Below are 9,965 nucleotides of genomic sequence, written 5' to 3'. Positions count from 1 at the left end.
GGGGGGGGTCTCAGCAGCAGTGGCAGCGGCAGCAGCACAGGGACACTAGCTCACTCCACCTCTGGGAATTGTGGGAGTTCTGCATTCCCTCTGTTCCCCATCCGCACCTGGGCGAGGAGAGAGAGAGAAGGAGAGAGAGAGAGAGATTGAACAGTTGATCTCCAAAGACGCAGCCAGGAAGGCCCTCATGTATACTCACACGTAGCATAATGCGAACACACACACACACACACACGCACAAATTCAAATTCCAGACTCACTAGAGACTGAGGCACACACACAAAGGAGGCAATTAGAGAATTATAACGGCCTCCTTCCTTTAAGCTTTAAAGTCTTTTTTAGGACTACAGAGAGATCTTGTCAGCGAATGGAGACAAAAGATAAAACATTAAGGCAATGGTCTACTAATTGTCGGTAAGTGAGAAGCTTAATGTATTCCCTTAAAATGTGCGTTGCATAATAACTTGTATTATTTGGCGCTTGAGAAAAATTAAGATAGCTTGGGCAATTAGAACCCTGTTGAATTGAATGCACTCATTATTAATATTTTTCCTCTGTAAGTAGTACTGTTTATCTCTATAGCTCATTCCGGTGAACACAAACAAAATGTTGTTGACTCGAAAAACTCTTTAACGACCAGAACTTTACAAATTTCCTGCCACCCTGGCCACAGTACACTATCAAGAGCTCAGGCGTTACAGCGAGCCATGGTTGATCTCTCCCTGCTTGTCCGTGGTGAGAACACAGCTGCCATGGCAGGGTTATGTTTAGCGGCGGCGCGGCGCTCTGTGCAGCGTGTCCTGCTGTTCCCTCTGCTTTGTTCAGGACTCCTATCGTTTCCCATATTTCCTCCCCTGGCTGTCAATCAGCGCTGCCCGCAGCCGTGTCAAAACCAGATGTTGGAGAAGAAAAGGTCTCATTACTGTAGTCTGATGACAGTCTGTCAACCCCTTGCCTGCCATATGCCCGGGTTTTCCAGAAAAAGAAAAAAAAAAAAAAAAAAAAAAAAAAGTTATGATATTCGTTCAGTGCGCGTGCAGTGGGAATCAAAGGAGCGGAGTGATAGGTCAGAAGGAAGGTTAACACATCAAATCTACATCAGAAGCCCCCGTGCTCCATGACAGAAATGGAGAAATTGAAACGTGATGAAGAAACCGCCTTCCAAGTTTTCTATCACATCATTTGCAGTTCACTTTGAAAGGCACCTAGGGCTAATTTGTGTCATCGGTGTCCTGTCTTTGTCCTCAGAACACTGTCCAACCTTGAGGTGTGTACCGAGCGCCAGCACCCATAATGGAGTACAGCCCGCATGTAATTCACAGATAAGTAGATCGCTACCAGCGCGAACACAGCACTGATCTTAGCTACAATGCATTCTCTCTTTCTCTCTCTCTCTCTTTCTCTCTCTTTCTTTTTTTTAAAGAAAAAAAAAGCTGTGATTACACCAGATTTAAAAGCCGGGGTTTTTGCGGCATGACATCTAATTCTTCAGTGTCGACATCCACGCGCGCCGCCATGCATATTGATGAGCAGACCCTGCTGGATCAGAGCGAAAGTGCTCAGTGGGGGACCCACAATGCATCAAAGTTCCCCCCTCAGTGATACGCCACGCCAAACAGAGGCTCCTAAACAGAGAGCGTTTTTCCCTCCCTCAACTTCTGCTGTTTTTGTTTTCTTGTTTGTTTGTTTCTTTCTTTCTTTATTTCGCCGTCGATACAATTAAACTGTAATGCCTAATGACTTTTCCTCGGCTGTATGAAAGGACTGGGTAAACATAGTGAGAGTAAATATTGTGAATGCAGTGGTTTTTGCGCTGAATGCTGATGGCAATCCCATGGTACGGGCTCAGCAGGTGCAATGCTAAAAGAGATTTCTCAATGTCTGCTGTCGGTTAACAAATGCACGGGGTAGATAAAGCAAAATACTCCAAATGTGCACGTCTGTACATTTTTGAGAGAAGAGCAGAGCAGGGAAGATGAAAGACTTGGTAGCAAGTGCTCTAACCCCCTTGCTTGGGAATATTTAGCTTCCTCAAGTAAGTAAACTTTCATGGATTGCTACATTCTGAGTCAGCTACAGTTGTGCTATCAGTAAGCATTTTGTCTTGAAAACAACACGTACCGTTATTTTTTGTTACTTTCGACGGAATTAATATCAAGTGTGTCTCATTGCACGTTGTGTGTGGGCATTATTGGATAACAATTGTGCTTGTACACGCAATATGTTTCATAATCTAAAGTAAAATTATCCGCCTTACATGGTGTGGCACACCTTAATCCTTTTAAAAACAAATGAAATATCTGGCCTGGAAGTGAAATGCATTTTTATTATCTGCTGGTTGAGGCTGCAGTTCTCCAGCAGCTCTCCTGAAATATAATTGCATACAACCTGGGATGAGATAACCTGAGGCTTTTCCGAAATGTGGTAATGGTGGCAGGCTACCGCTCTGTGTTTCTGAAGGACCATTTGATAACCCTAGTGGGAGAGGTTGAAAAGATTATGTGTGTGGACAATATCTGCTTTCCAAACAATGCAAAGTCATAGGACAATCTTGTATTACAATGGAACAGCCTCCACCCCCGACCCGTGTGTGTGTGTGTGTGTGTGTGTGTGTGTGTGTGTGTGTGTGTGTGTGTGTGTGTGTGTGTGTGTGTGTGTGTGTGTGTGTGTGTGTGTGTGTGTGTGTGTGTGTGCGTGCGTGTGTGCGTGTGTGTGTGTGTGTGTGTGTGCGTGTGTGTAGCGTGTGGTTGTGTCTGTGTGTGTGTGTCAATGTATGCTTTTTTGCTTGACTCAAAACTATGCAGAATGTGATGATGGCTGCATGGACAAAAATGGCCTCAACCAAATCTCTCTTTAAAGCCAAATAACCACCAGATGTCAAGTCACTGCTATACAGCGCATTAGGCAAAGAACATGATAGAGGAAGACATAGTGTGAAAGAGAGAGAGAGAGAGAGAGAGAGAGAGAGAGAGAGAGAGAGAGAGAGAGAGAGAGAGAGAGAGAGAGATGAAGGGAAAGAGGGAGGGGAGGGATAGAGGGGAGAGATGATAGATGATGATGGATGATTGAAAGTAACATTGTTGAGTAATCTGATCCGTATGTGATTACCTGTCTTATGCTGCGTTATAATTATTACAGAAACACTAATTTACATTACAGCACATAGGCTTGTACAGCCGTGGTAGAGCTTATCATGGCTTTGATCAGAGATATGACTGATGTTGACCGATCTACAACACATCATTCATATACATCCATACAAGGCCATTTCAATTTAATGATTTCAGAATATCAAACAGTGGTTGATAGCAGCGCTATTATACATAACAATCCTACACATTAAAAATGAATTCACATTTACAAAGGTTAGCAGTCTCTAAATGTATCATTTATGCCACATTTATAGTGCATTTGTATTCACTACAGCACATCAATATATTATTCCTCGTAGCCTTGTTCTTTGACAGAGTATTTTTCATTCTGGCCCTTTGCGTAAAGGAACACTTGCACCAGAATGTTTTCATCACCCAAGGAAAATATCCTTATTATAATTTGTCCTTTAAATGTCTACAAACACAAGGTTGTGTATACACACCCTGGAGGATGCCATCATGAAACATTCCACAAAACTATGCAACAGAGGTACTTTGCATCTTAGAATGAGCGTAATGATCGACCATATTCATTTGGACTTCATGATGATTTGTCCATTTGATATGGAATACCCATGCCAACAAAACCATTTCAAGTGAACTACCATCTAACATACAAGCTCATCTTTTCTCTCTCCTCTTCATCTGAGATAGAAGACTGATTCTTGTGAGACATGAATGGCACAACCTTTAACACATACCATTCAAAGCATAGTCTGAGGGAGTGAGTGAGTGAGTGTGTGGGTTAAACCAGGACCTGATTTCAGCCTAGTAAAACCAAAAGGATCCTATCAAACCCAAGGACCCAAAGCAGCACCTCCTAATTAATGATCAATATACAATTTATCATGGAATTAGGGCAATCCCAGCATCAGTAAATAGGTCAAAGCTTTATGAAGCAGTCTCTGGCCCCTTTCTTTACACAACCACAGACTTGCGGTTATTCTGTGTGTCTGGGTGCAAGACAGCCTTTCTGCAATTCAGTGAAATTCACCGGAGTGCTTTCAGGAGGAGGCAAAAACAACATCTTTTATGATTCAGCTACACACTGCTTTTTGGAATCACTGGCCTCAGAGAGCTTGGATTGTGTTCACATTGTACTCCGCATGACACCTCAGTCCACATATGAAAACACCATTGGCCACTCTGTTTGCCCCCTCCTCAGACACAACATGTTTACCCCTTAGTCCTGGAGTATAAACGGTGAGCAAACACACTCTCTCTTTAAATGGCCTCGAAATGATTGGGAAATGATCGGGGGCTGATGAGATTTGAGCAGTCCCAAAGCCAATCTCTCCAAGGTGTTTATCTAAGCCTATTTAGAGAGCCGAGTGTTGCGTGAGTTCTCCTCTGGCTCGGAGCATCTGTTCGACACTATCAGAGTCCACACCAGCACTGACAGGACAGTGCCTGAGCCTCCCCCCAACCAGGACCCACTGAATGGACAAGGCTCTCTTTGTGATAGCTCCACATTTCCGCACATTTTGAAATGGAGGTGGGGGAGCTGCCGACGTGGCTTGGTTATGGGGGAGTGGGTGGAAACGAGTGGATGTCGGTGGATGTCATGCATGGCAGGGGATTTGATTAAAAGGTTTCATTAAAATTTCTTCAACAGGATTCCAAGTGGTGCGTCTGGCACTTAACATCGTGTCTCGGAGCTAGCCCTAGAACCAGCCTCCGAGTCTAAAACAGGAACTGATAAACTCTACATCCTCCCTCCAGTGCTGACTAATGGAAATTTTGCCCCTAATTAACCCACTTATCTCTCGCGCTCCCACAGTCAACAATACCTTTCAATGGACGCCAGAGGTAACACATTCCTTTTGTGCGAAGTTATGTCTCCGAGTCATAATTACTTATCAGGAAGTACAAGACGAGCATGTGTGTACCAAGACGTGCACGTGGGGGGGGAAAAATCAAAGCCAATGCATCAACTGAAACAAAACAAGTATGAAATCAGGCATTCTGCCACTGTGTCAGGTGATGAGTTCAAAAAATCGAATATCTTCTCTTCTCTTGCTGTCAGTTTGAGATATACACAGTTGAGAACTTTTGAGACAAAAAAATAATACTCCGGACGCTGTTGAAATGTTAAACACAACATGACCCAATCTGCCCACGATTTTCTGCAAGGTGTGCACTGACAAACCCTCAAGATAGTGTGTGTGTGTGTGTGTGTGTGTGTGTGTGTGTGTGTGTGTGTGTGTGTGTGTGTGTGTGTGTGTGTGTGTCTGTGTGTGTCTGTGTGTGTGTGTGTGTCTGTGTAGGTGTGAGTTTTGCATTTGCGGTGATATGTCATTAAAATGCAGTGTGATTTATTCTACATCTTTACTATGTAAATGCTGTGGGATTGATTTCATGCCATATCAGCGCTGAGTCATGGACATATCATCAGCCACTGACGAGCGGTGATAAGAAGTGGGATGCAGCATGGCATGGCTAATTGTGGTTTTGTAGACTTGTATGCTTTACCATCTAAATTAGATTTAATCAATTAGCAGGGAATGTTTAAACAGGACAAAGGGAAGGATTTAGAACAGCATAAAAGCTGCTGGCATAATCAATGCAGAGGAAGTAATCAAAGATGTGCCTTTAATTATTGCCATCCAGCTCGTAAAGTTCTCACTTGTACATTTTTATTTGGCCGCATATCACAGGGTAGCTGGGAGCAAGACAGTAGGGGGAAAGCATCTATAAATCTCACTAAAACACACACAGGCCTTTTAAAAACGACCAGACCCAGAGGTTCCACTTAAAAAAAGGTTATTAGGGCTCCAGTCACGCCATATTCGGCGTATATCTGCTAAAAAAGCCATATTTCAATTGGATGCCCTTTGTTTTCATCCATAGTTCACACAAGTATTTCAGTCATCCACTATGAGCGTGTGCATTTAAGATGAGCAGCATTTTGCTCAGTGTGAACGCTCTAGAACTTTATTTGTATGTTTGATGATTTATGAGGGCTGCCTTCCAGTAATGGCATCACATAGCAGAATACAAAAAGGGGCTTCCGTTTCCTTTTGTTCCCGCTTGCATTTTTATGGGTTTTTGTTTCCACTGCGGAGTTTTATTTTATGAGGCCTGGCGAGGGATGTGTGTCGGCTTTATCTGGCTTTGCATGCACACCCGCCATACACATGTATATCTCAATTACGCCACCTCCTTTTCAAGGCATCTTTGTTTTTTAAGCCCTAATCAGGCTGCCAATCTCGGTCGTGCGCACGCCGCTTTCTTCTCATCTGTGTCACATAAAAAAAAAAAAAGCGCCCGCGTCGGGGCAGATTCTGGGGGATACGCTCGTTTGCTCATTATCATAAAATAATGGGCAATGGATGCTCAGCACAAAGACGCTCTCGTTGCCAACGGCCTGCTTTGCCTTTCTGCCTGGCTGCAGAGAGCCTGAGCAATCTCTCCTCCTCTCCTCCTCTTGTCCCTGCCTTATTTTTTTTTTTCCTTTTTTGATGCTTTAAAATTGCTGCTGCGCTCGCTCTTTTACGCGTCGCCTATTCATTAATTTGAGGAGTTGTTAGGGGCCACTTTAGCCGGAGACGGGGATTTGTCGGCAAAGGCCCCCATTGAGGCTCCAAGCACATTCGTTTGAATAAGAGGGCTCTCACGGACTCTGATCTATGACTAAATCACTCATTTGGACAGGATGAATGGACCATTGAGGTGGCAGCATTGACTGTGATGTTTGTGTGTGTGCGCGTGTGCGAGCAGACGTACGCGTGTGTATGTGTTTGTGTGTGTGTGTGTGTGTGTGTGTGTGTGTGTGTGTGTGTGTGTGTGTGTGCCTTCACTGTGTGTTTCCTTTTTTTTTTCGTCTTTAAACTCGCCTTTATGTGTGTGCCAGGACCTCTAAATGGAGGTTTAGAGATGTCCAAACTGTGCCAGGGTTTGCAGAGATGCGAGACAGCTGGGCCGCCGCACACACAATCGCACAATCCACCACAGAAGGTGAATGCACTGCCTTCAGCCACCTCGACTGAGCTGCACGCAGCACACAGCAACTGGCTTCCACTGCCTAGCCCTCTTACAACAAGCCTTCACAACACAAAGGGCCAACACTCAAGGAATCTGCAAATAATGGAGTGGAGGTGCTGGAGACTGACTTACTGAGTACACAGACCTGTCAGGCGCTGGAGACAGTGCCACCATTGCAACAAGACCCGCTCCCATTGTGCTCCAACACAGCTGAGTTAAACGCTCTGAATGGAGTGCGGTTGGTGCTTGGTCAAGGGTCAACGCTGCTGCGGATTTTTTTATGAATACACATAATTATGCTCATTATCATCATGGCTGCCCTCTGAAACTTAGCGTGCATTGTGTCTGAGGCAATACGACATCAATGTCTTTTTTTGGAAACGTAGCAATTCCCAGTGCGCGTGGCGTGCAGAGGTGGCGTTTCATATCGTGCCGTACAGATGTGTGAGCAGTGATATTGTGTGGATTTAAAACAACGTTTTTTTTTTTTCAAATCCCATTGTCTTTGTTCGAAACAAGGGGCTGGCGTATTCCTGAGCCCCCCATGTGTCTATATCCCCAAGTCTGGCTGAACTGATCGGTAGGATGGCAAACAGTGACCTTGTTGTGGGGTAATAAACAGCAACATAACAGCTTGTCGCTAAAATCCTCTCAGGGTTTTGGCTGTGGCACGCTCTGGCTGGCGAGAAAGCCTCGGAGACAGCCTACTGCAGCACAGTGTGTCTCCTACTGCTCTGACAAAACCCTTAATGCACACTTCCCTCCCCAAAGCTCAGCTTTGGTGTAGCAGTAGCATTCCCCTCTTTGGCTCCATCCATACAAAAACTTCATTGCAGATTAAGATCCTAGCATCCACGCGATGCACTTCTTGCCGTGTCTGGGAACACGTGATACGAGGGTCGGGTTAGGCTACTGCATGTGTTCAATTTCCTGATGCACATTTTGCGGGGCACCACCAATGAGAGTGAATTAAAATGAACAATTGTTGGGGATCGATGTAAATGCTATATCGAATATGGTTCAGAGACCTTTGCAAATGAACCGGGATAAACTTGCTCTCGAGCAGGCTGAATATTCCAGTCAGACAAAACAGCCGTTAGCATGTTTGGTCTAGAAAACTCGCTTTGCATAAACCTTTACAGTTGATTTGCCAGGAAGTGGTTGCCATTAATCAAGAGGGTTACAAGCTTACCCAGCTATCAAAACGACTTGTCTGTGATGCCTTGGAAAGGCTAAGGGCTACAGATTTTAATTAGTAAATCACTGTAAAAATAGTTTCTGAATAGCTTCAAGCTGGTGCTTTATGCTTCAATGGCACTCTGCAATCCTATTCAGTGTTCATCAGTGTTAAGAGATTTGATCCCCTGCAGAAAAGCCAACAGGCCTTTGGGGGATCCTTGGATGTTTGTTTGTTTGTGGTTTGGGTGTTTATGTTTGTGTGTGTGTGTGTGTGTGTGTGTGTGTGTGTGTGTGTGTGTGTGTGTGTGTGTGTGTGTGTGTGTGTGTGTCTGTGTGTCTGTGAGAGAGTGTGTGTGCAGGCGCACGCGCATATGTGAGTGTGTATGTGTGTGTGCATGTATCCGTGTGAGTGTCTGGAGAGAGAAAGAGATAGAAAGAGAGGGAGAGGGGGAGACAGTGTAAGAGATGGGCAGAGACTGTGTGTGTGTGTGTGTGTGTGTGTGTGAGAGAGAGAGAGAGAGAGTGTGTGAGTGTGACAGAGAAATAGAGAGAGAGAGAGAGAGAGAGAGAGAGTCTGAGTGTGTGTGTGTGTGTGAGAGAGAGAGAGAGAGAGAGAGAGAGAGAGAGGGAGAGAGAGATCGAGAGAGAGATCTCTCACACCGATAAACACCAGCGCAAAAAGGCAGCATGTCGATCTGAACATTACATGGTAGACTACAGTGTTCATACTATGACTCATACAAATGCATTCCGAAAAGAAATGTGATCAGACATTTCAGCACCTTAAATGACATTAGGCAATAGAAATGACATCAAAAGGTAGTCGCCACATGACAACTCACCGCAGTACAGAGCATAAGGCAAAGTTCGTCAGATCCTGTCCCATTCTTCGGTAAAATCCTGCAGCAAACTGTTTGCGTAAACATACAACTGAAAACTTCGTGACGTGAAGACAGTGAAAGAACAACCCCACAAAAAAACACACACACAACTGTCGTTAACGAACTGAAATTACAATCAGCAGTCAAAGTCTGTTACCAAAGAATAATTAGGCATAATTTCCAGCGCACTAGTCCTTTGATGAACTTCGTTTATGAAGTACGTTTATCCTGAGAGGATTAATGTTCTTGAAACCGGCGACATTAGAAAATATGTAGACTTTACGAAATGAGAACATCCGAGAGGCGAAGAAGGCAACTGGGAATACTGCTTTAACAATTAAGATGGAAGATGTGTGCGTTCCACGAACAAAATAGCAACGAACTCACAAGAGGACAGCTGCAGCGGAATGCGACTGAATAACAGCAACTCGGTCGGCGCCAGCGAACATCGGTTAAATATTCCTTGATAAAGTCAGTGTCACCACATAGCTCTGCTTGACCCTCCTACTCTGCATCGTCGTGTTAGAGAGTGTGAGAGCCCGCTCTCAATACCTAGGCGGCGGCAGTCGCGAACGCTATGCTTCTTTGCTGCCCCCCTCACACTCTGTCACATGTTTAGAAGACAAGTAGTCCTCTGTGATGTTTTTTGGAGGATACACTTAATACCGCTGATGAGGAGGGAATGATAACTGCTGTTTAATCTCACTGCCTTCTTTTGCATCAACTAGCCGTTCTTTTGAGCTCTTTCTCCACATTCAAGTAATCTATA

The 9,965-nt window shown here is 44.5% G+C and overlaps 1 long non-coding RNA gene across 1 annotated transcript; it reads right to left on the bottom strand.

Moving 5' to 3' along the window:
* Window positions 1-2: 2 nt before the first annotated feature.
* On the bottom strand, window positions 3-9,648 carry LOC134102081 (uncharacterized). The gene is made up of 3 exons (XR_009941477.1): window positions 9,584-9,648; window positions 9,158-9,225; window positions 3-107 (listed from the first exon to the last, which is right to left on the bottom strand). It is a non-coding gene; the product is annotated as an uncharacterized LOC134102081 (long non-coding RNA).
* Window positions 9,649-9,965: the final 317 nt, after the last annotated feature.

This window comes from Sardina pilchardus, chromosome 15 (assembly GCF_963854185.1).
Source record: "Sardina pilchardus chromosome 15, fSarPil1.1, whole genome shotgun sequence".
Taxonomy (NCBI): domain Eukaryota; kingdom Metazoa; phylum Chordata; class Actinopteri; order Clupeiformes; family Clupeidae; genus Sardina; species Sardina pilchardus.
Note: the sequence above shows the minus strand (reverse complement) of the source record. Positions and strands in the feature narration are given on the sequence as shown.